The sequence below is a fragment of the Berghia stephanieae genome, chromosome 5 (assembly GCF_034508935.2).
Source record: "Berghia stephanieae isolate SIO BIC M18660-M18661 chromosome 5, UCSD_Bste_1.3, whole genome shotgun sequence".
Taxonomy (NCBI): domain Eukaryota; kingdom Metazoa; phylum Mollusca; class Gastropoda; order Nudibranchia; family Aeolidiidae; genus Berghia; species Berghia stephanieae.
In genome coordinates, this window is record NC_088364.1 from 64,268,000 (window position 1) to 64,272,999 (window position 5,000).

Genomic DNA, 5,000 nt, shown 5'->3' on the forward strand with positions numbered 1-5,000 from the left:
GACAGACAGGCAGCAGACAGACAGGACAGACAGACATACAACATACATACATACATACATACAACATACATACATACATACATACATACATACATACATACATACATACATACATACATACATACATACATACATACATACATACATACATACATACATACATACATACATACATACATACATACATACATACATACATACATAATCATCACTATCACGAATCCTCAGAATGAAGCAAAACTGCTCTCGTCAATTAAATATATTATCGAGAAAAATCAAAATTAATAAAATGAGTCATAATTAAATCAAAATAATCAAATAAATAGATAGATAAATAAATTAATAAATAAATAAATAAATAAATAAATTTTTTTTTAACCCACACAGGTCAAGTTTATAACGTGATAACTGTTGTGAAGAATAAAATCCTGAATCCATTTGCCTTGGTAAGTTAATAACAAAGGTCTTCAAATCACATAGACAGACCAAATTGAATTTTTTAAAAAGGGATCCGTATTTATTTATCCAGCAAATCGATATTGCACCACAGACAAATTCTTTATCCTGTCTGTTTAAATAACATATTAAGATACTTAAGAACGATATTGAAAGCGAACACCCCCCCCCCCTACCCCCTTTATTCACGTACTTATAACTCAATAACCTTAGAATCCATTGGCTCTAAAGGCGATTACCTTGTGTGGTATCTAGATAGTTATAGATTATGGATCTATGCAGTATGCGTGGATCTTCGAAGAATAAGAGTGGCTCTTAAAGCCACTATTGGCAGAAGACAAGGTGCTATTTATTGGCGACTTGAGAAGAGAGCAAATGATTTACGACGGCGAAAGCAAAGTGTCCTGTTTGTGTGGGGGACACGGCTATATCGTTTTCATAATCTATTTCGCCAGTTCTTTCTCATTGACAGTATAAGCATAATAAAGCGCTTGGTGGTGGAGATTGCACATTGGAGCAATGAAGACTCGACCGGGAGTCATTCGATACTCCACCCCCCCCCCCCCCCCTCTCTCTCTCTCTCTCTCTCTCTCTCTCTCTCTCTCTCTCTCTCTCTTTCTTTCTTTCTTTCTTTCTCTCTCTCTTGTGTACTTTATTTCTTTCGTTCTCTCTCTCTCTCTCTCTCGCTCTCCCTCCCTCCCTCTCTCTCTCTCTCTCTCTCTCTCTCTCTCTTTCGTACTTTATTTCTCTCTCTCTCTCTCTCTCTCTCTCTCTCTTTCTCTCTCTCTCTCTCCCTCTGTGTGTGTGTGTTTTGTCTCTTCTCTCTATCCCTCCGTATATATAGCTCTCTCTCTCTCTCTCTCTCTCTCTCTCTCTCTCTCTCTCTCTCTCTCTCTCTCTCTTTCTTTCTTTCTTTCTTTCTTTCTCTCTCTCTCTCTCTTTCGTACTTTATTTCTTTCCTCTCTCTCTCTCTCTCTCTCTCTCTCTCTCTCTCTCTCTCTCTCTCTCTCTCTCTCTCTCTCTCTCTCCCTCTGTGTGTGTGTATGTGTGTGTGTGTTTTGTCTCTTCTCTCTATCCCTCCGTATATATATATATATATATATATATATATATATATATATATATATATATCTCAACTTACTCGTTCACTCATGTATCGGGTATCAGAATGTAAAATTGCTGGAAAACATGAAAGTTTCCTGTTGATTTTTTTTTCAAGCTTAATACTTCTTCAATTCGATGCTATACTGTCAGGTAAAATACTCACAACATTCGCCAGCCAGACATAACGTACAAATTCACAAAATTATGAGTATTCTTACGTTATTAGTCTGATTGATAAGATTGAGTGAGAAATAATCATTAAAATGAAAAAAAAAACAAAACAAAGAGCAGAGTGTTGTCATCAGTTTGTAAACAACCAGCAAAAATCTGCTGGTTTATTAATTATTTTCGTACTTATCTATCAAAGTTACAGATCAGGGAGCAGGTACTGATGTAAGATAAAAATTTGCAAAGTTACTATGAATCAGTGCCAAACATAGCAGGGAGTAAAACACAAGGGGAAAAATCCCCCCCCCCCCCACCCTTTTTGAGCCGTGCTTGTAATTAGCTCATCTTATAGTCTGCGGTTCGATCCCAGTGAAGCTGATTTTTGCGTCGATTTTTCTTTCTCTTTCAGTTTTGTCTGATCTGTTTCATACGCACTTTTTCCATATATTTATAATTTATTCAATATTTGAAACTGCGATTGGTGTGACATTGTGTTGTTACGCCTTTTCAAAATTCATTTTCACTCCCACTATAATATAAGGGAGACAATTCAGTAATAATAGAGTTCTGTCTTAATAATGTATGGATTGCATAACTTGGTCATTTTGAGTTTCAATATATTCTTGTCAGACGTACTTGAATGAAGCCGCTTACCCCAATCGGGCAATAGGGCAACAATGATGTTTTGCCATTTGTTCTGCTTCCACTTTTCACTCTTTAACTTAACTTAACTTAATCCTCTTCGGGCCTTGAGGCACATAGGGCATCCACCAGACATCTCCATTTTTTGCGATCGGCTGCTTTTGCGGTGGCTGTATTCCAGGACAGGCCTGCTTCCTTTAATTCTTTCTCCATGGTCCTTCGCCAGGTTTCTTTGGGTCTTCCCCGCTTTCTCTTCCCATCTGCTGTCCAGTACAAGGCTGTCTTGGGAAGTGACCCTTTTCCCATTCTGGCCACATGACCCAGCCAACGCCATCTTCTTCTTTTTATTTGGCTATCAATGCTAGTGCAGTCAGCTTTCTTTAATAGATCCACTGTTCTTATTTTTGTAGGCCAAAATAAATTAAAAATTCTTTTTAAACACTTGTTCTGAAAGGCTTCTAGTTTCTGTATTAAGGAGGATGTCATTTTCCAGCTTTCACTTCCATAAAGCAGTACACTTAAAACATTGCTCTTGTATATTTTCAGCTTTGTCTTTCTCATTATTTGCTTTGATTTCCAAAAGTTTTTCAGCATGCCGAAAGCCTGGTTTGCCTTTTGAATTCTGTGCTTGATATCGTGTTCTGCGTTTCCGTCGTCTGTTATTTTGGATCCGAGGTAGGAGAACTCTGTTATCTCTTCAATTATATGTTCATCTATCCTAATTTCACTGTCATGTTTTGGATTCACCCTAATGTACACAGTCTTATCGAAATTTATTTTCAGTCCAATTTTCGAGGCGTTCTTGTGTAGTACGTTTAGTTTCTCTGAGGCGTCTCTGTGTGTACTGGAAACTAACTAACGCGATATCATCTGCTTTTCACTCTTTGGTGGCCCTTTAAACTTCGCTTAGCCGGGTTTCTCACAATTGAAAGGTAGATTTAAATTTGTAGGTGGTATAACATACCAAATTTGACCCTACTTGACTTATTCCCATTTTCTCTGGAGCAAAGAACCACCTTCTATAGACTGTCCTGTTGGCTGTAGCTGTAAATGCTTTCCTAGATGCAAACATCTTTTTGCTTTTTTCTATCTTACCTGTCGCCGTTTTGGCCTCCCTCTGTTCCTCTTGTTGTAGCTAGTCTTTGCTCTCACCATAACCCTGGGTGTAAAATGACTATTTGACCAAAAATAGATCTATATCTGTTCTCTAAAAAACCAACTCGTGATAGCGCCAGTAATATCTCGGTTTTAACAAAATTTATGGGGGGGGGGGGGGGGGCTTCCTTCATACTAATGAACTCAAAAGCAAATAATGCACAAGTTTTCCCCAACTGTAAGTGTTTTTGTGTCCATCTTTCACTTATTATTATAATCATTATTCATAATCGTCCTCACGGTCATCACACACTTCATTTTATTATCTTAATTACTTTTATTATCATCACCACTAAAATCATCATCTCTGAAATTATTGACACATAAAAAAAAATTGGTGATATATACAAAATCGACGCTAATACTATTAGCACCAAACACAGCATGCATACAAGAACTTGAAAAACAACGATTTGAGCTATTTACTCTGATATCAAAAATAATATCCAACCGATCAATTTGATGAAAAATGCAGAAAAATAATGAACTCACATGCACCTGATATAGAAAGATAGTTAACCAAACGCACGAACGCCGCCTGGTTTGACAGTGAGGTTGAATAGGCAAACGAGATAAAAGGAAGGTGGAAAAAGACTATGGAAGAAAACAGGCCAGCTGCAACACAAAATGGAGTATAAATAAAAAATAATTCATCTACAACATGTGTAAAGTCGAATGAAGGGAGGTAAAAATCAAGAATCGGTCTCGTTTTAAAAAAAAAATGACCGGATGTTGCGGCCCAAGGAGAAGGAATCGAACTAAACATCAATCAGTATTGCTGGGATACAGAAATGTGTTACCTCAAATATTTTGATATTCGCATTCCATATGGTTCGAGTCGGATGTGAGGTGATACTAGGGAAACCTTGACCCCTGGGACGTGTAATACGATTGTCACCCATCCGACCGATCATCACGGTCGGTGAAACACACGTTAACCTATAACCCATTCCTAAAAAATAATCTTACATCATAGAATAAGACATCAGTCGGCGGGTTGAAACAAAAGAAAAAAAAATCTCAATTCTAATGTGTCATCAAAATTCTATCAACCTTCACCATGATTCTGGTCTAAACAAACAGCTTATGGATCGATGAAGTTGACATTGTAATTTGGAAAAAAATAGCAGCTGGTGAGACTTAAAAGTTGTGTGTCATCAAGTATACACATTAAATTGCTGATTCTGTTCTATTTTTGCTAGAAAATACCGTTAACCCCTAGATCGATTTATTTATTGACGTAGACAGGACACACTTGCACAGCTATGGTTTTGAAATCAACGCTCAGTGGTTAGCGTACTTGTATCTCAATTGAATTGTTTTGAGATTGAATGACATTAGATTTCATTTATTCATAACGTACTTTTTATGTTCTAGTGTTTATCAATAGACAAAGTCTATGACAATGATTTTTTAATGCATAGGTCTACTGTGAGATTCATATTGATTACTGTTTATCACTTCCTGTTTCTTCA

At 37.0% G+C, this 5,000-nt stretch overlaps 1 protein-coding gene across 3 annotated transcripts in view; it reads right to left on the reverse strand.

Annotated features, from left to right (window-relative positions):
• Positions 1 to 833, reverse strand: part of LOC144973392 (uncharacterized) — a 13,935-nt gene extending 13,102 nt beyond the window's left edge. Inside the window, exon 1 of one of the 3 annotated variants that reach the window (XM_078915756.1) lies at positions 696 to 833. The gene's annotated coding sequence lies outside the window, so the exon portion shown is untranslated. Of the gene's footprint in view, positions 1 to 383; positions 576 to 649 lie in introns of those variants that run through there. The other 2 variants (XM_078915757.1, XM_078915755.1) reach the window with 2 other exon arrangements.
• Positions 834 to 5,000: the final 4,167 nt, after the last annotated feature.